This window comes from Sminthopsis crassicaudata, chromosome 3 (assembly GCF_048593235.1).
Source record: "Sminthopsis crassicaudata isolate SCR6 chromosome 3, ASM4859323v1, whole genome shotgun sequence".
NCBI classification, from domain to species: Eukaryota; Metazoa; Chordata; class Mammalia; order Dasyuromorphia; family Dasyuridae; genus Sminthopsis; species Sminthopsis crassicaudata.
The window spans coordinates 16,898,833-16,920,767 of record NC_133619.1 but is presented as its reverse complement, the minus strand read 5'-3'; the positions used below and the strand labels follow the sequence as shown (position 1 = coordinate 16,920,767).

General features: G+C 38.0%; 1 protein-coding gene across 1 annotated transcript in view; it reads right to left on the bottom strand.

The window, feature by feature from the left end:
- SCHIP1 (schwannomin interacting protein 1) overlaps window positions 1–21,935 on the bottom strand; it is a 768,598-nt gene that overhangs the window by 618,135 nt on the left and 128,528 nt on the right. The gene's annotated exons all lie outside the window — the stretch shown is intronic.

Genomic DNA, 21,935 nt, shown 5'->3' with positions numbered 1-21,935 from the left:
TTAGACTACAAGTGACCCAGCTGCAAACTCGAACTTCAGAAAATTAAATTGGAGAGAATCCAAACTTCTGTTGGAATAACTGTGTGAATTACAATGCCTCTATAAACCTTGCTATAATGTAAATGTACTTTCAAATTTACTGCCATTTCCCTTCTCCCCTGCTGTGAATTTGGACATTAATAGTCATCTCATATAACCCTCCCCTTGCCAAAAAAAGGCATTGAGAATAAAAATACAAGATTCATTTTCCCCCTCTCTGAAGCAAAAAAATCCAAATCCAAATCCCTTTTTTCTTTTACCACCATTTTTCAGGGAGACTATAAGTTTTGTTTATGTTTTATTCATTAATATTTTTATGGATGACAGATCTGTAAATTTCATAGAGCAAATTATGTTGCGACTGAACATGATTTTCTTTGGTGGGAAAATCTAATAGTGTATCAGCAACTTATTTAAAGGCTTCCTCCAACTAAGTTATGGGTAAATAAGACACGTGAGGGGGTGACAATTGACTTTAGAAGGTGTTCTCATCTCTTTCCAGCACTTTCCATGCTCATTCTTCAAGGTACAGGACAAAATCCCTATGTGACTACACCAGGATGTGGATTCTTATTCGCTATTTCCATAGAATCATCTTTAGTTTTTGCTGCTTTGTCTCAGGCACAGAAATCATTTCACTATATAGAAATAATGATGGGGTGATCAGTTGTTTCAATATCACCATTTCTTTTCTTCTTGCTTTCCAAATAAGGTATTTTTATAGGACAGATTAGATACCATTCTCTTATTCTCATAAGAACAGGTCTAATATCTGGATTTGTTTAACCAGAAACAAAATGAAAATAGATTCAGATCAAGAACCAAGGGATAAGTGTCTAAGTTATTCAATCTAGACAACTGAGAGCTTCTGTCAGTGAGTGCCCTGCAATAGGACTATCATGTGAACATGACTCCTGTCTATTAAGTGCACTATTTCTTGGTAGACTCACCTTAGGTTTCTCCCTCTTCAACTCATTCACACTCACCAAAAAGTGATTTTGTTAATATGTGGATTCTAACCATGTCACTTCCCTGCTCAGTAAATCCAGTTAGCCCCCTATTGCTTTTAGGATCCAGTATCAGCTCGTCTGATAGATATTTGAAGCCCAACCTATCTTTCCAATGTTATCACACATGATTCCCATTTCTTCCAAATAATCAGACCGGAACTCTTGTGGTTCTTCAGATATAGCATCACTGAGACTTTATATAGGATGCCTTGAGTTTCTTCCTTACTCACCTCCATTTCTTTGAATACCTTATTCTTTCAAAGCTCAAGTATTTATCCTGAGTATCCTCAGCCTAGTATTTAAGACCCTATACACACTATCCTCATCCTATATTCCCAGCATCATCTTACTACTCTCTTCACATCCCCTAAATTCCAACCAAACTGGACAATTAGCTGTTGTCTGAAATTAAAATTCCACTTCCAACTTGAGAACATAGTTTCACAAAAAATGAGTTTCAGATCTGGTGGATCTTCTTTCCTTACCCTCCCTTTGACCATATCAATCTGTTTTTTGTGATTGAGGTAAAACTTTCTGGAAGCAGATTGCAATCTTAAGGGTAAGGGATCATAACCCTTTACTCATCCCACTGCTACTTATTTTTTCCCTCCTCCTCCCCTTCCTGTCTTTCCCCTTTTTTCCCTAATCCTCTTCCTTTTCTTTCTCTTCTGCCTCCTCCTCCTCCTCCTCCTCCTCCTTTTCTTCTTCCTTCTCCTTCTTTCTCTCTGTCTCTCCCATCTCTCCCCTCTCTTCTCTCTTCCTGTCTCCCTATCTCTGTACACAGAGTAATACTTAGTAGTTATGGCTCAAATGCATAAAATGCACTATCAATACATGTTGGCTACTGGATTGATTGGTGATATTTTTAAAAGATGTGAATGAATTAATGAAATAAGAAATATTCCTTGAAAACCTTAGTAAGCCCTATAAATGTGTAGCTGCAGTCATGTTAAATAGAAGTATCAGTAGTATCAAGTGGTATTTGGATAAATTAAAATTTCATAAAGCATAGATGCATAATTGAGAAAATATAGATTGAGAGAATATAGAAGAGGAAGTAAATTTTTCTGAAATTAAAAGAGAAATTAAATAGAGAAAAGATGATGGAAGACCATGTCCTATGATGCTCTAGAGTGTAGCACTTGAAAGAATTTTGAAGTTCTCAAAGTGTGACCCATAGGATCATGGGAGAGCCTTTTAGGGAGTTCATAGTCAAAACTGTTTTCATAATAGTACTAAGATGTTGGCTAATATTCCAAATATCAATACATATAATCTACACAAGCAAAAGCTCTTGAGGGATCATTTTAATTTCAAGAATGTCAAACACCAAAAATCCGAGAACTGTCAATCTAGCTTGAGGTTCTCCTTTTACAGATGAAGAAACTGAGGCTGATGTACTTTGAATGATTTGTCCAAGGTAACAAAAGTAGTATCTGAAGGTGAATTTGAAGACAATCATTTCTGACTCCAAGTATACTTTCTCTCTTCACTCCACTACAAATCCATGATAATAAGATCCCAGTTTTTAGATCTAGTAAGGTTGAAAGATATCATCTAGGTTAATGGGGTCAACTTTAAATAGAAATGAATCCTTATGGGCTGCATGTTGACTTATTTTTGATACTTTCTGAGCTATGCATGATAGTTTAAATATATATGTTTGGTTGCTTTTTTTTAATGTAAGTTGTTTAATATGACCCACTCTATTCCAAATCAAAATTACTTCTACATCCATGGAAAATGGTAAAACAAAAGAAATACATATTGTGATATATTGACTAAGCTATGTATGTACCATTCTGTCCCCATTGCACGCCACTTTTCAGAGGAGAGGAGGGAAATAATAACACCCTAAGATCATAGATTTAGATATGCATTACACCACAGAGTCCATCTAATCCAACCCACACATTTTTAGATGGAGCCATTGGCATCCAGAGTGATTTGCCCAATAACACACAGGCAAGAAACTGTACCCTTTATTCTAAGAATGAAAAACAGGAAAAACCATGCCATATGAAGACCACTTCTGACAATGTATACAATATTCTGGTGTAATACCTTTTTATTTCTCCAAAACTACTTGTCAGAGAACTCGGAATTTTGTTCATCATAGTAAACATTAATTGGATATCTACTGAGCCCATACACTATATGTAATTCATAAAGTGCTGGAACAGGAAGACATATCATCTATAATGCATTATATTTAAAGAGGCAATTACAACCTTGTCAAGCACCACCTGATACCCAAATTTAGGGGAGTCCCATATATTTAGGAATTGTAGTTCAAGGGAAGGAAGCATGACATTTTATAAGGAATAAATAGTCTCAAGCTCTAGGATCCCATATCTCAAAAATATCAATGAAAGTAGTTACAAGCTTTAATAGACCTTGGAAATCAATTAGGCACAATTTTCTGTTGGCCTAATAATTTATGATAATTACAAATTCATTAGAACAGAATTTACTGTGGTCTTTCCATGGGCTTTCCTGATATCTGAGGCAATGTGCATTCTCAAGGTCAAATGTGTCATCTTCTTTGTTCATGAAGTCAACTAAACCCCACCCAAAGTCTTATTTGAATGATTCACAAAGCATCCCGTTACTTCAACCTGGATCATTTAGAGTTTTTTTCCTGTTAACTCAAAGACATAAACCTAACAGCCTTGCACTATCTCATTAAGCCTCCTGACTTCAGCATCTGTCTGGTATTAACTGAAATCAATCTAATGTATGTGCTTAAATGGCCCTTGTTCACCTTTCCCTCCAATTAGCAAATAAAGGCAAATCCAGCACATGTAAGCACCCTCTTTCCCTTCCCTCTTCCTGACACACAAACTTCTATTTAGTTTTTATTTGAACTGATACTTTTTTAATCCTTTGGTCTATAAAATAAAGAATATTTTTAATTGCAGAGTTGCCAAAGCACTTCTCCAGTTTCCAAAAAATTATTATTTGAGCCCTCTAGGGAAGTATGTGTCCCAGGAATACAATCCATGTAGCAAAATCCATGTCGTATCCCAAGAATACAACGCAACCAGTAAAAAAAAAAAAATCCATGTTAAAACTCGTTGCCAGTATCAATCAGCATGTCTGTTTTTCTCTGATGAAATAAACTTTGAAATAGTCTGCTATAATCCCTTCTTTTGCTGCTTTATTTTGGATGTGCTGAGTATTTTCTATTTATTGATAGTCACTCACCTCCAAAATCTTTCTCTTGGCCTTTAAAACTTCACTCCAGCTCTTTGGGTTTCTCATTAATTCTATTAATGTACTCTATTGAAATCAAACTGGCCTGCTAGTAAGTCTAACTCCAACTCCATAGGTTGTGGTCTTTCAACTACTTCAGACTATTATCATGTCCCATATCAAGTTTTCTCTTCTCCAAGTTAAATGTGCCTTATTCCTTTAAGTAATGCTCATATATGTCAAAGATTCAAAGTCCTTTACTATCCTTGTTGTTCTCCACTTCCCCTCCATCTTATTGATGTCTTTCTTAATTTGTAGTGCTCACAATTGCACATGATATTCCATAAGGTCTGACAGAAATAGAGTACAGAGTAACTACTCAGTCCCTATTCCCCAAACCCTGGTTCAAGATTGCATTAACCCTTTTTTGATCACCATATTGTTGGATCATATTCACAATTCAGGCCACTAAAATCTCCATTTTTATAGGGAAAAAACTATCTAATCATACTTTTCCTATTTTATATCCATGGAGTTGATTTTTTAATCATGTGCAAAACTTTATATTTATCCATACTGAGTTTTGTATTATTATATTACCCTACCAATATCGTTTTGTATTCTTACTATCATCCACTGTGTTAGTTATTCTACCTGCAAATTGTCATCTGCAAATTGGATACAATATATGCCTTTATCCAAGACAATGATAAAAATGTTAAACATTGCAGGGCCAAGCATAGATCCCGGGAGCACTCTACTGGAGACCTCCTGCCATTTACAAAACTCTGAACCAAAATATGTGATCATTCTGAATTCATTTGATCATATTATCATTTAGTCCAAATGTTTCTCTCCAAAAAGACTATGAGATACTTGATCAAAATATTTGCTAAATTTAAGAAAATTATATGGTTATAGTTCCCTTCATTTTTCCTAATATTCCTTTTATATACTACTATAGTAATCCTCTAAAAAAAGGTTCATGACATGTTTATGATGAAGCCATCTTGGCTCCTTGTAGTTTTATGTATGTCTCATTCTTGATGTTTGCTAATCATCCCATTAATGATCTGCTCCAGTACTCTCTTGGAAAAGCAGTTAAGCCTATTGGACCACAATTGACTAATTCTGATCTCTTCTCATTATTGTCAATCAAGATAACTTTTTCCTATCCTTGATTTGGTCATTTCTCTCTCATTTTAATCATTTAAAACTCTCAGAAAATAGCTTAGAAAGTATATCTGCCAGTTCTTTTAAGATTTAAGAATTTTGTTCATCTGGCCCAGGTAAACTGAATTCATCAAGGCCGTAGAGAAGCTCCTTATTTATCTTGAATAACAACTCATTGTTTGGCATTTTTGTATCATTTCCAGAGTCATTCTTTGCAGAGAAAATACAAACAAATTAAGACTGAAGCAGTTTTTCTGTTATCATCCTACCTCACCAAGCAGAGGTGTTACCCATGTGGTGATCCTCTTCCTTCTCCCAATATAGCTTTACAAATGTTTGCCTTAATCATTAGCTTCCCTCACTACCTTCAGCTCATTCTGATTAGCTCTCTTGGTAGAACCATACAACACTCTTACCTTCATAGTATATATGTGTATATACATATATAAATATATAGTTATACACACACCTATGTCTATATCTCTATATGGAGAGAGAGAGAGAGAGAAAGAGAGAGAGAGAAAGAGAGAGAGATGATAGAGATACAGAGAGAAAGAGGAGAGAGAGAGAGAGAGAGAGAGAGAGAGAGAGAGAGAGAGAGAGAGAGAGAGAGAGAGAAAGGAGAGAGAGAGAGAGAGAGAGAGAGAGAGAAAGGAGAGAGAGAAAGGAGAGAGAGAGAGAGAGAAAGAAAGAAAGAGAATAAGAATGAATTTCATTTTAAAATCAACCTTGTTTAGTAACTTCTCTGGTTATTCACTTTAGTGCCCTCTGCCAAATCCAATTTTGCCTCTCCAGTGGAATTGTTTATCTTTATTTTCTCAGAATTTCCTTCTTAATTGTCTCCTATCCTCCCTGGATTGACTTCCCTGAAGTATTACATTCCATTAGTTCCTATTTATCTTTCCTCCAAATCCTTCAAAATCTGGTTTTTCCCAAATTGAGGCTGTATGTCAGACTAGCCCAAGATTTTTCTCCCCTATTATAAACTCTAGGATCAAATGATCACTTCCCCTCAAGTTTCCCATCATTTCTATCCCAGAAATCAGTTCTTCCATATTAATGAAAATCAAATCCAGAAGAGAATTTTCTCTTACTGAATTCTCCACTTTTTTGAAGAATGAAATTATACAGGCAAACCAACAAATAATCATAGAGATCATAGAGAGCTCTGGAAAATATCCAGATAATTAAAGTCCCAGATCATGGCTCAGTGATAGGCTTGCATTCTGTTCTTCAAACTCTTCTCTTTTCCTAAGTGTTTTTCTTATCTGACTACAAAATCAATTGGTTTCTCAATCCTTTGAGCTTCACTCAAATATCCTCCATCATCCTTTCTCTTTTTTGGTCCCTACATTTCTACACACAAAGATACCTTTTTAATATGCCACTCTGCCACCATTTTAAATTGTTTTTTTTAATGAAGTATACCTATCCAGAGCCATATTCAAATTCTGAGTTTTATTTCATCAAATCTCAATGATACGTATGGAGTCAAATAAGTTCCTCCCCTTTGAGTTATGAATATTTTCTTTTGCTTGCCTAAACTTTGGACACTTATATGTAGAAACTCGAGATCATAAATTTTATTCTCATCTCCTTGGTTGTACATCATCTCCTGTAAATTTATAGGTGTCAAAACAGTTATTTTTCTTCCTTTTATGTGACCACTATCTGTAATATCTATTATGGATAGGCAATATTCTCTATCCCCAGTCATTTTTAGTTTAAAGTCCCTTTGATTAGATTTGTAAAATAAAACAAAACAAGCAAAAACCTGGCATATACATTTTTATCAGCCCATTTTAGGTTCATTTCATCTACAGCCAAAAACCTGTTAACTATTTTTATAAGCTGTGATGCACAAATCCAAATCTCATTTCTAGATACCACTTTCTAGTCAGCTATTCGCTTCCAAAATTAATTTTTCTCTTTTGTATCCCTTCACTTCAATGGAGAAAAGTCAGGAAAATATAGCATATACTCTACGGTCTTCAGTTTCCTGATGAAAGAAATTCATGAGAAACCATATTGATAATAACAAATTCTAGCAAAAATAAGTGGCAATAATAATAATAATATTTTATATTTATAGCACTTTAAGTTTTGCAGACCATGCCTTACACTATCCTAGTAGTAAGGATTACTTTTATTACCATTTTACACCTTAGAAAACTTAGGCTCTGAATGATAAGATGAGGGAAAGTTGTAATAAATAATAAGCATAAATAATGCTTTATGAAGAATTAGATTTGTTTGGTTTAGTACAATGCCTGGCACTTTGTAAATGCTTCATAAATGCTTCTTGGCTTGCTTCTACAATTGAAAGCCATGGATAGAAGTAGCGAAGACGACGATTTAGGCTTGAATTAATCCAAATAGTTAGATTTGTCTCTAAGTGGAATGGATTCCTTCACGAGGTTGTTTCCCCTTTTCTAGAAGGCTTTCAGCAAAAGTGGAATGAGATACTTGAGTTGACTGTAATATTGGGTAGTTTCTGAGATTCTATGATTTTGTGACTTATCCATGATCACAGACTTCAAAACCAGAGTATTAACCATTATAGCATGATGTCCCCATTTCCTCCTTGATCCATCAGGAATGTAGCCAAGCAATAGGAAAGGCCTTAAATGAGCACCAATTTGGGATCTCTCTAGCCTCTTAGAGTCATGGGACTTCAAAGATTTCTGCAGGTTGTTCCAACTTCAAGGAAGCTGTCAGGATTTATAATGATTTCAGTGACTCCCTGTAGAAAACCACTCAGATGCAATCACCTTCAGGCACCTTCCTCCAGAACCTTGGACAGCAGCCACGTGATCATTTAAAATCCCATCTTTTAACAAGTGTCCCTTAGCCCTGGAAGCCTCCCTCTCAGTGGAGGGCTTATGATACAAGACATTTTGACATGTGGGGAAAAATGCCTTTGTGGCTATAACTCCATTTGTTTTTCTGTCTCCTTCCTTAATTCATATGCCTTCTCTTCTCTCATTCTCAAATTGATTTTCTGAGGCTAGCAACTCAATTGTTATTTCCCTCCCAATGTCAGATTTCCCTTCCATATTTACACAAAATCACTGAATTCAAATCCCGGAAGAAGCAAATGAACAGAAATTTAACTGAATTGCAGATTTATTCTTCCCCAGTGCACCCATTCTTAGCTCTCTCTTTCTAAACACTCTATAGAGCCTTTCATCTCAAGTTTGACACAGTGAGAATAAAAAGAATATGTCTAACTCTTAAAGGGGCATGTTGCTGAATTTAGATGAATGAAAAAGCAGGAAAATCTATGCTATGTATTTTTTTCTTTTTCTCCTTTCTTGCAGTCAGAAAGAAAAATTTTAAATAAGAGGAAATGAACAAGTTGTAAAAATTTCTCTAGAAAAGCCACTTAGATAAAAGAAATTCTTCCTCTTAGAAAGGCCTTTTTCCTTACAAAAGTAATGAAGTAATAAGCCATGTTCACTTTACATTAGGAGTAGGATTTCAAACTTGAAAGGGAAATAGAAATACATGTAGGGAATGTCCTTAAAAGGGATCAGATTATAATTTTTAAATGAAGAATTAATACTTCAATACTTGTGATTTTAGTGAGAGGTCTCTCTGATGTGGGTTAAGATTCCTTTCTTATTCCCAACCCCCATAGCTGATCTTTGATTCTTAAATTCTGATCAAAAGCACCCTTTTGAATTTCAATGAGAGATATCTGTGCTCTCCCAGCCCCCATGGGATCTGAGCCAACTTGGGCTGTCCCAGTCCCCATTCTGATGATCTGCTCGGTTTCCCAATCCCCACCTCAAACACAAACAGCTTTCTTCTTATCTAAAAACCCATTGAATTCTATTCAAATTCTAACCCTGGCTGAAGCTCAAGCCAGAAGCCAACCTGGAACTCTACCCATGAGCCCCTTCAGATTATCAAAAGCCCCCCTATTATAAAAGGGGCAAAACTGGAGTCCACTCTTTGCAGAGATCCCAAACATGGCGTGTCATGTCAAGGGTTTCTGCCCACTGGACCTGTAGCTCCCATGCCCTCTTATCTCTACCCTCAACTTTACTAACTAAACTTTACTTCCAAACCCCACAATAAACCTCTTTCATCAATCTAGGTTTTCGGGTCTGTAAATTCCTTTACAGAGGACTCTCGCACTGCTACTAGACCTCATTTAACTCTGTATCTTTGCATCGAATCCAAAGGGGTTGCAGGGGAGCTCTATTGGACTCCCTGTACCCCTAACCTGCCATTAGACCTCAATTGAACCTAATTTCATTTAGATACTCCTTATTTAATTCTTATCATCTCCACTAACACTAATCTAACAACTCCTCTATATCTTAACACACCATCTTAGATAATGATTGTAGCTAAAAAAATCCTTCATCCTCAAGCCAATATGGTGAGGAGCCTCTTTCAATTCATTTAAGATTACCCTTTCATTGATAGCATGTAGTTTTTCTTCAAACCTACCATTAGTTTGTTCTTTGCATAGCGCTTAAATGTTTCTTTGTTTTGAGGATCTGGAAGATTAGAAGAACAATTCCAGAAGCAACACCACTGCCTTCTTACCCATCTTAACTCAAGCCAGAGTTGATTTAAGTGTACCTACTCAAATTAAGAAAAAAATACATTCCAGGAGAATTCTATTTCTTCAGGCTTTTTACTGGAGTCTATCATGATTCAAAAAAAATTAAATAGTAAATTTCTCCATCCCTTACCCCCAAATGTAAAAATACCTAAGCCTCAAAACTCCTAGATTCCTCTTCTTTCATTCTCCTGTTCCATTTTTCCTATCCCAACAGGTTCAAGCTGTATAAGAAAAGGAAAGTGTTATACTAAGTTTCAAGTGATAATTAAATCCTTATATTTCTTCCTTCTCTATCTCTATTAAGATGAGGACTATTTAATGATTTCTCCCACAGGGGCCACAGGACTCTAGGTGGCTTATGTCCTGTCATCAAGGGATAAATTGGCTGTGTGATTTAGGAAAGTCATATCACATCCCTAGGCCTCAGTGAAGTCATTTGTAGAATGCTGGGGTCAGGAGATGAGAGGGGAAATGACTTCCATTTATGGAGGATGGTCAGTGCAGACATGAAATGAGGAGAGATAGAGAGTCATGTGTGAGACGGCCAATTTGGCAGAATCTAAAGGGATAATGTATAATAAGGTTGGAAATAAATGTAAAAGCCAGATAATTAAGAACTTTAAAAGACTAAAGATATTAGAGGGATGAGGGAGTTATTGGTCTTTATTGTGTTGGCCATAGTCAGGTATAGACTGAAGAAAAATCAGAGGATGTATTAGTGCAGCAAGACACTGAAGGCAGGAAATTCTGTGAATCATCCCATAGCCACAGCTCACCACTTCTCATCAGATGGTCTTTATGGATTGCTGTGATCCAAAATAATAAACATCTTATGGTCAGCCACAGGCAATGGCCTGAATCTAGCTGGACTGGCCAGAAGTACATTCACTTTCTAGAAAATACAGGAAGTCTCTCCAGCTTTGAAGGCCCTGGTTGTACCCTACTGGAATATCCTTGAGGAAGATGGGGTCCTTTCCAGATCAGGAAATGCATGTGTATGGGCTTATGTTACATAAGAGAATATGTACTTGTTAAGTGCTTAGTATGTCCCAGGCACCTTGCTAAATGGTTTCCAAATGTAGCATGTGATCTCTCAATGGTACTATTTGATAGGTGCTGAGCTTATCTTTTGCCTTTTATCTATCTTTAAGTCTCACATTTTGCAGGAAGTCTCTTGGGGCTTTCCCCCTATCCTATGCTGCCACCACCCTCAGCTGCTATAGTTTTTCACTCTAAAGTGACCTTCTAACTGCTCTGTAATTATTGTGTTTGCACAAATGTCCACATATGTGTCTCACTCTTTAAAATGTAAGCTCTTTGAGGGAAAAAGCTGCTTTTGTCTTTTTTTCATATTGTCCAGTATGGTATCTGGCACACAGAAGTACTTAAGAAAGGCTTGTTGATTCATGGGAGTTCTTGATATTATGTGGAAAGAATTTCAGTCAAGTGCATTATCACATAACAAAAATGTCTCTAAAATTATTCAATAGCATTGGGAGGAAGGGAAATAAATCTGAACAAAAGTAAGTGCAAGGGATAATGTTGTAAAAAATTACCCATGCATATGTACTGTCAAAAAAAGTTATAATTATAAAATAAAATAAAAAAATTTAAAAATTATTCAATAGCCTTCTCCCTAAAAGCTTAAATGACAATTTTCAAAGATCACTCACTTTATCTATCAAAGGGTAGAGTCACTGGTCCTAAATTTCTGCACATTTCAGACTACTAGGGGCAAAATGCATTTCTTTCATTGGTAAAGTGAGGAGCGATACTTTGGGTAGTCAATTTCCCTGAGCATTCTAGCTTGCCTCACTGGCTTCATTATTATATCACAGCCAGACCATTTGCTCCCCTTTTCTTCAAAAAATGTCATTATTATCTTTCTGTCAAGGTAGCTCGAGGAGGTGACTTGCTAAAATTCTTTCTTTTATTTCCATCCTGAAAAACACACTAATCAGAAACTGGCTGTGTGGGCTCTCACCCAGACATTTGTCTCTAAGAAGAAAAAAAAATATGCATGGGTGTCATTCAAGAAGCAAGACCCAAGTTGTTATAATAATAATGCCCAGTCTAGGCAAAAGATGAGGCAGAGAATAGGAAACAAAGGGCATTCTAATGAGTCCCTTGCAAGCAGGGTTACAGACTGATGAGAATCCGGCTGGAACAAAGATAAGGGGACTGGTTGTTTATTAAGGAACTATTCATGTAAATTACTTGATAGGTAGCCCTACAAGCAGGCTGTTTAAGATTCCATTGATAAGATAAGACATAAGGACACAGGGGACATTAAGCAATTTGGCAAATATCCCAAGAAGTGAGATTTGAGAGCTCTTTACATGGGAGGAAGGAAGGGAGGAAGGAAGGGAGGAAGGAAGGGAGGAAGGAAGGGAGGAAGGAAGGAAGGAAGGAAGGAGGGAAGGAAGGAAGGAAGGAAGGAAGGAAGGAAGGAAGGAAGGAAGGAAGGAAGGAAGGAAGGAAGGAAGGAAGGAAGGAAGGAAGGAAGGAAGGAAGGAAGGAAGGAAGGAAGGAAGGAAGGAAGGAAGGAAGGAAGGAAGGAAGGAAGGAAGGGAGGGAGGGAGGGAGGGAGAAAGGAAGGGAGGGAGGGAGGGAGGGAGGGAGGGAGGGAGGGAGGGAGGGAGGGAGGGAGGAAGGGAGGGAGGAAGGGAGGAAGGGAGGAAGGGAGGAAGGAAGGAAGGAAGTGAGGGAGGGAGGGAGGAAGGGAGGGAGGAAGGAAGGAAGGAAGGGAGGGAGGGAGGGAGGAAGGAAGGAAGGAAGGAAGTGAGGGAGGGAGGGAGGAAGGGAGGGAGGAAGGAAGGGAGGGAGGAAGGGAGGGAGGGAGGGAGGAAGGGAGGAAGGTAGAAGGTAGGAAGGAACGGAGGAAGGAAGGAAGGAAGGAAGGAAGGAAGGAAGGAAGGAAGGAAGGAAGGAAGGAAGGAAGGAAGGAAGGAAGGAAGGAAGGAAGGAAGGGAGGAAGGAAGGGAGGAAGGAAGGAAGGGAGGAAGGGAGGAAGGAAGGGAGGGAGGGAGGGAGGGAGGGAGGGAGGGAGGGAGGAAGGGAGGGAGGAAGGGAGGAAGGGAAGGAGGGAGGGAGGGTACAATGGAGGGAGGGAGAGAGGGAGACATCTCATTTGATCCTCACAGCAACCCTGTAAGTGAGTGCTGATGAGTCTACTAAGAGTGAGATCATGGAAGGAAAAGGTAAGAGGACTTGTGCCAGACCCTTGGGAATAGACCCTTCAGTTAGAAGTCATGATATGGATGAAGAAACTGGAAGAGGTCAGAGGAAAAGTCATAAGAAAGTAGGATCACAACAAGTCGGAGATGAAAGAAAATCCGGGAAGAGAGAAATATAAAATATAGCTGGTGGGTCAAGGATAAATACTGAGAAGAGACCAGTAGATTTGGTAATTAAGAGATCATTGGCAATTTTTGTGGTGTCCACTAGAGATAATATGGGAATCCAGGTTAAAAAAGAGAGAGATGTAAATATATGGATGAAAAGTGTAGATAATTAGTATAGACAGCTTTATTTGTGGAGTTAAATTGAAAAATGGAGAAAAAAAAAGATAACTTCAGGGGATGATTTAAAAATCTATTCAATGTGTTATTTAAAGGACAAGAGATTTGAAATTATTTTTGCTTCCTATTTATACCCTTAACCCACTGGATCATACTCAACATGTCTATTCTTCCAAGTTGGTTTTTCTTCTTTTAAAATTAATTTAGTTTAATCATTAAAATTGCTTGAAACACCTGTGCCATGCCAGCTGTACAGCTCCAAGGTTAATATGTGTGTGTTCTTTTCTAGTTCTCTTTTTATACAAGAAAACAATTGGAAAGGAGAGATAAAGTCATATTTGAAGGCAGTAAGAAAGGAATTGGTTTATGGGCAAAGGTTGAAGGTTTGAAAGAGAGAATGATTGAGGGAGCAATCTGCTGGAGAATACAGAAGAAGATAGGATCTAGTGTGTATGTAAAGGAGTCAGCAAGTGCAAGGAGGAGGGCCAGCTCTTTGTCAGAGACTCAAGGTGGAAAAGAGAAGAGATAAATGATTTCATAATATGAAGAAAATGAGAAGAAAGGGTTCGTGTTGAGTAGCTTCAATTTTCTCAATAAAATCAGAGGCACCATCCTTAGCTAAGGGGAAAGGGGAAGTTTATGGTGACTGAAAAGAAAATAGAAAGTTTGGAAAACTCCTATGAGGAATGAGATGCATTCCAACTCTACCGCTGAGAGCACAACTCTGTTGGGCCCGCCACATTGTTCATATGCCAAATGTACACTTGCCAAAAAGACTATTTTATGGAGACTTCACACAGAGCAAGTGCTCACAAGGTGCTCAGAAAAAGAGATACAAGGAAACTCTCAAAGTCTCTCTTAAGAACCATAGAATTGATTGTGTGACAGGGGAGATGCTGGCACAGGATCGCTCAGCATGGCCTACCCTCATCAGAGAAGGGACTGTACTCTGTGAGCAAAGTAGAATGGAATTAGCTACAAAGAAACATGAGATGCATAAAAGTAGAGAAGCTACCCCAAATGTTCACAGGAACTATTTGTGTCTGTGGCGGAGCGTTCCAAGCTCATGTTGATTTGATCATCCACAGTTAAACATTGTTAATTTGACTATAAAATAGTGGTATCAAAAAGGTCCCTTTTCAGTAGGAAGGACAACAATCAACCAACCAAAGGGATTCATTTAGGAGGATGCATTGTTGCAGTTGAGATTTGATAACCTGACTTTGTTATATATCCAGGGAGCATGATTATGCAATTTTTTCAGAACTTACTCAACTGTTTGTGAGTGAGAGTGAGGAGGCAGGTGGAAAGGGAAATCCAGAGTTAAGGTTTATCAGAAGGAAAGGAAAAGTACAGATCAAGGGGGAGAAAGAATTAGAGAAGCATGTAGCATCCACTGAGTTTCCTAGTCTCTCAAGAAGACACTAAATTCTTATGGACTGCTTGGCTAACTGTTCCAAGAAAAGGAGGTTAAAGGGAGAACTGGCTTACCACTACAGGGATATGGAACGAGCTCTGTAAGGAGCAAGGCATTTGACTTAGCAGTGGAATGTCAACAGGGAGAGATGGAAGATGGAGACAGAAAGAGCGTAAAGGATTTCCAGGGGGAATTTGAGGTAGAAGGAATGGCACGAAAGTTTGATGTTGGGAAAGCAGGTCTGGTCAGAGGCTGCCACAGATTCCTGTTTGACTGAAATATAACCTAAGTAAATATATAAATATATATATAATTATATATATATATGTGTGTGTGTAGATATATATATATATACACATATATATATATGTATATATATATAAATTATATTATATATATATATATATATATAATTCTCTATAAAACTATATTTATACATAAAACTATATATATACATATAAATATATATACATATATATGTATATGTATATATACATATATATGTACATATATATATGTGTATGTGTATATATATATATATATATATATATATATATATATATATATATATATATATATAAATAGATTTTAGCATCTTCAAGTTGCAGGGGACCTTAGACATAGCCTGGTTCATTTTGGACCTAAAAGGGATCCTCTCTACAACATGCCCAACAAGCCTTTCCTTGAACATGTCTATTGATGGGGAAATTGCTACCATCTGACAATTCATTCTGTTTCCGAAATGTCACCCACACAACCACAAATACACATGAATATATGTCCTTCTATGACAACTAACAGTGTTTCCCTTCATCTTCCACTCATTCCTCCTTCCCTTCTCCAGGGTCTAGCAGAAATATTGACTTCGTCTTTTGCATACCTTTCAAATACTTGAATATAGCAATCAAATAGCAATCCATTCTCCTTCTTCAAGCAAAACAGCCAAGAGGGAATCATGTGATAAAACCAGCTAAGGAGGAAGAATCAGACTGAGGAGGACCTTGAATGCCCAAAGAGTCTGGTTTTTATCTTGGTAGATAACATGGGATCCCTCAAAGGTTCTGAGCCTGGGGATTACATGACAGAGCATGGAGGATGCTTTAAAGGGAAAAAAAATTCACATACACTCAGCTACTCTGGAAATAAGAATACCAATGTCTCCTCCCTCCTTTTCTCTTTTTTGAGCTCATCTTAGTTTTTTCTTCTTCTTTAACTGTGATAAAAGTCCCAGCTCTGAGGATGCACCTTTAACCTCAGTTCCCTCTTGAGGCATTGTCTCACCTCAAGCTGTTTCTGAGCACTCCTTTTAAGTGTGACACTTACTTTAGCTCATAGTCTTTCTTCCCTTTGAATAAATAGAAATCTAGGATTTAGGGCACGAAGAGATCTTTGGCAGAGGAGCAAAGATCTGGAACTGGTAAGGGCTGTAGGCCATTTGGTCCTTTCCCTGAAATAATCTTGTATTTCTTTGTACATACCTAGATATGCACTCATACATTATCTTCCCTCCATAGATTATAAAATTCTCAAGAGTAGGGGCTTTCACTTTTGGTAATCTCAGAGTCTAGTACATATTAATTAGGCAGTGAATAAATGCTTAATGATTGACTGATTTTGTTTAATCTCACTTTCCAGATGAGGAAACTGAGGCTCAGGGAGGTGAGGTGATTCAGATAGTATCAAAGGTGGTCCTTGAACCCAGGTGTTCTGAAATGCTTAATACAGTGGCTGGCAATCTGGGGAGGGGGTGGAGGGAAGGAGGGGAAAATTTGGAACAGAAATGAGTGCAAAGGATAATGTTGTAAAAAATTACCATGCATATGTACTGTCAAAAAAAGTTATAATTATAAAATTAATAAAAAATAAAAAAGCAGTGGCTAGCAGGTAGCAGCATAAATATAAATGCTATTCCCTTCCCCTTCTATCCTCCTCCAGGCCTTTGCACAGGCTGCCCCCCCTCCTTACTTGGAATCCTCTCCTTAATCCTGTGTCTCCTGCTGTTGAGCTTCAATCAAAACTAATATTACTTTGCACTTGACTGTTTATAATTTGTATTTACCTATCTGTCTATTCTTCTCCTTCCGATGGGTTATAAGCTTATTGAGGGCAGAACTTCTTTTCATTTTGTCTTCTGATCCCCACAGTCTCTTGCAATGATCTCTGAATACAGTAGACATTTAATAAGTGCTGCTTGGATAAACTGAATTCTTAAATAGCTACCCCTTCCCCACCTCTGAAAAATACAAGAACAAGAATTAATGGATGTACAACCCTTTCAAGTGAGGATTATAACCTCTTTTATCCCTCTGATGAATCAATAGTGGACATACACAACTATGTCTGAGAGGCAGCAGGGCATAGAACTCTTGACTTGAATTCAGGAAAACCTGAATTCAAATCCCATTTCAAATACTTCAGAGCACACTTAATAAATAAATAGCACAATAAAATATGGTTTGATTTCTCTATATCACTAACTTCCTTTCACATTTAAGAAAACTGAAGTCCATGGTGCTGAAATAACTTGCCTAAATTTTCACAGGCAGAGTCAAAGACAGAACTCGAACCCAGGTCCCATGACTCAATATCAGTTCTCCTTCCCTTCTATTACACTGGGTAGGCCTGGCAGTGATGTGACAGGAAACATAAATTACTTGACTTCTCCAAGATTCCATCAGTACTCCAAGACTATAAGCTACCATAGTAATCCTAGCTCCTACAAGTACCTGGTACAGAGTAGGTGCTTAATACATGTTTACTGACTGATCTACTCTTGGCAAAGATGACAATTGCTTGTCTCATTCATAAGCACATCTGCTAAACAAAGTTTTAAAAAAGTTAACTGAGTAAATCATTTAGTGTTTGCAGGTCCTATTCTACTGATTTCACACTGCTGGTCTACCATCAATATTGCCTTTATTTGCTTATTATTATTATTATTGCTGGACTGGCAAGTTCATTGATTTAAGGAGTTTGCACATGAAGCAATTCCCTCTACTCATGATGGTTGGCAATTTTTGTCACAACTTAGAGTCTTAGAATATTGCCTAAAACACCAAGTTAAGTTACATGTCCAGGATCTTACAGCATGTGTCAGAGTTGGGACCGGAGCCCAGATTTTTCTGGCTATGAAGCCATCTTTCTAATAGAAATTGGACGTAGAGGTGATGGTGACCAGGCCACTGTGGTGGAGAGACTGACAGACCTTAATTCAGGACTCTCTGTCTCCTAGCCCGTGCTCTATGGCCTGGCTTTGTGACCATGACCATGTCATTTATATCTTCTGAATTTCAGCTTTCTCACCTTCAAAATAGAAAAGATAATAGCATCTTCTATACCTAGTGGACAGGGTTACTGTAAGGTTCCCATGAGGCAATGTGCATAAATTATTTTACCAATCTCAAAATGTGCTGTAAAAATATCAATTACTATCATAAGTTCCTTAAAAGGAAGTCCATGTCCCTTATTTGTATTTCTTCCAGTACCCACCCCTGCCCATCATTACGTACCTCAGGAGTTTAATATATCAATTTTTTGATTCTTTATTGTCAATCACAACCCATTGACGTCCTACTCTTGTGAAATTCTTGTTTATTCTTTCATAAATTTCCCATCAAGAATCTACCCAATCAGGGCAGCTAGGTAGCACAGTGAATAGAACACCAGCCCTGAAGTCAGGAGGTCCTGAGCTCAAACCTGGTCTCAGACACTTAACACGTCCTGGCTGTGTGACCCTGGGCAAGTCACTTAACCCCAATTGCCTCAGCAAAAAAAAAAAAAAAAAAGAATCTACTCAATCTCCTTCTCAGCTTCCTGTCCATCAGGTATTCCTTACTTACATGACTACATGACTGGCTTGCCTCCATCAAATAATATTTCAGATAATATAGATGAACCACGAGCTGGATCCGAAATTGAATAGGAAGAAGAAAGCTCCCTAGAATCCATTTGAGAAACTTCTCATCCCAAGCTGCTCCCTTACACTGAAAAAAACAGTCTTTTAAACACTCATTTTCTTCCAGTCATCCCTAATACCTATGAATCTTAGCCCACTAAGAACCAAGGTCAGGGGAGATGAGACCAAAGAGCTATGGCAAGAATACAATATGAATAAGTAGGAAGCATCAGATTGCCAGTGATTAATTATATACTGCAGGCAATAAATGTTTACTGAATTAATGAATGAGTAGAAAGATGTCTTCTTGGGTTGTCCCTTTCCCATAAAGCATTCCTACACCCCATCAGCAGACGGTGATCTCTCTGTCCTCTGATCTCTTTGCACTCATTATTTATGCTGCTCATATAGAAATTCATAACATCCCTTGCATTTTTCTAATTATTGCTCCATAAATACCGTTCTCTCGTTTAACTCTTCACGTGCTAAGCTTTTCTCTCTCCATCAGGTTGAAAGATTCTTGAAGGAGGAACTATGGCCGCAGGCTTGACACCTCCCCTCATTTCACCCCAACTCCTTCATCTGTACAATGATGGAGTTGGACTACATCAGTGGTACTCAAAGCTTTGTTCTTAGTATCTTTATGCTGTTACAAATGATTGAGGATCTGCCCAAAGTTTTTATTGGTGTGGATTATATTTTTTAGATATTTACTGTATTTGAAATAGAAACGGATTTAGAATTTGTAGGCCTCTGAGAGGGTTTCACAGATGCGTCGGATCCTCTGACCCACACTTTGAGAACCACTGGCCTAGATGCACGTAAGTCCCTTCCAGCTCTGCCAGTATTTACGTCTGAAGCTTACACTTCTTTGCATGGTGGGCTAGAGACATATAATGATGACTGGCTGATTAGACCGGCTTTGTTTTAATAAGCACAGTCACTCTGGCCAATGCACCCCATTCAGCAAGAGAGAAAGTTCTCTCCCCCCAAACCGCAATCCAAGGAATGCTTCAGCAAGGGACTCTTTCAAATGAAAAGGTCTCTGGACTTGATGGTCCATGAAGACTCAATGAGTTCATTTTTTTCTCGCTTCTCCGGGCCTCCACTCCTACGCCCGTAAATTGTACATTCGTTATCTTGTCACAACTCTGCTAAAGGGTAAATTTGAAAATGACTGACTCAGTACAGCAGCCCTAATTGCCACCAAACAAGATCATTTGTTTTTAAAATGTGTGTATACAAATAAAGTGGGATGAAGGGTTGGCGTTTACTTTCCTGTTTGTTCAGTCACGGAAGCACAAGGAACAAATCAGTATGATTCCCAAAGGATTAATCCAATGCAACTGAATAAGCATTTATTAAATGCCTACTAAGCACCAAGCTAGAGATAAAGAGACAATACATAAATCATTCAGGAAGCAATAAATGCCTTCTGTGTGCCAGGCTGCCGTTAGGAAAAACAATAACTAATCAAAAAGCATTTACTGGGTGCTTCTATATACTGTCCTATAGACACGGGATTCAAGGACAAAAGTTAACGTTCCTGCTCTCAAGGACTTTCTAATCTACTGGGAGTGATGCATCATGGGAACAGATAAATATATTCATCATAATTTGAGGAGAAAAGAGACAATACCTAAGGAGGTCAGGGAAGTTTCCCAGTAGATGCTTAACCATGAAATGAGCCTTGAAGGAAGTGAGTGATTCCAAGAGAGAATATATTGTAGGAATGGAAGACAAGTGTGTCCAAAGATGGAGAAGGAGAAAACAGGCTGAGCTTGGGAACTGGCAAGTGAGCTAGTTCGCCTGAAGAACAGGCTGTATTAAATGGGCTAATAACCCAGGAAAAGGAGAACCATGAAAGGCTGGACATTCCAAGGGAAGGAGCATAGAAATGGATCCACTGTAAAGTTTCTGAACAAGTGAATTGCCTGGTCAGATTTGTATTTTAGGGAGATTGTTTTAGTAGTTATTTGGAAGATGGATTGGAAAGATGGATTGAGAGGCAAGAGGTTATGGGGGCTTGAACCAAGGGTGGGTGAGGAACAAGGGACCTAAATCCCCCAAGTGCTGATGAGAAAGATCATTCACACACAAAGTGGTCCACCTGGATTGAGAATCATCGCTGTAACAGTAGGGCATAAGTTTGGGCAAATTAGCCTACCTCTGCGACACTCAGCTTCCTCATCTGTAAAGTGAAAAGTTTGGGTGAGTGGAACTTAAAGCTTAAAGGAGGTTCTAAATCCCCATGAATATTATCATTTTACAATGGAAGCAGCTATTTCATAATCACTCCTGTGTTGTACTATATGTATATCCCACTGGTCAGCCTTGCTCTCCTCCCATCTGTTCTTGTGCTCTGATCAGAAATATTGTTTAGAGCTTTTATAATAACCTAGTCTATTGTTCCTCTTGGCTGTTTTACTCTCATGACATCAGGGCTGTGACCACCACGAAACCATTCTGACAACAAGAAAGTGACTCCAGAGTCCCACTTGTCTCCCCCCTCCCCCCAAAAAAAACACACTGCTCATTCAGTCATCACCTTTTTGATGTTTGTGTGGTACCTTGAGTTTTACCCATAACCCTTCATTCCAAAATACCCAAGCTCTCAGCTTTCATATTTTATCAATTGGAAAAAAAGATGAATGAAAATAAAACAATAAAACCTTCTTGGTCTGTAGGTTTTTATCATCCAGCACTGCTGAATGCTGCAGTCAATTGAGTATTGAGGGAAGGCTGTGAAGCAATATGGCAATCAAAGGATATTAACTATGCAATGAATTTACATCAATGACACAAAAGCAGAAAAGGGCTTGCAAAGCAGGACATATATAAATATAAACTCCATATGTAAATATGGATGACTAAAGCAATACAGGATATATCAGATTTGTAAGAATGTAGATGGAGACAAATGGGACTCATTCAGCCTTGAGTTCTTAGGGGAAAATGCATTCTGCAGTGAATTCAAAGCCTCACAGAAATTTGTTGTGGTTTTGGTTTTGATGGGTAGGGTTGATGCTCATTTTACATGTGCTAATAAAGGTAAAGACACTGGCCAATATTGAGAGAATGGTCCATTCATTCTCATTTATTTCTC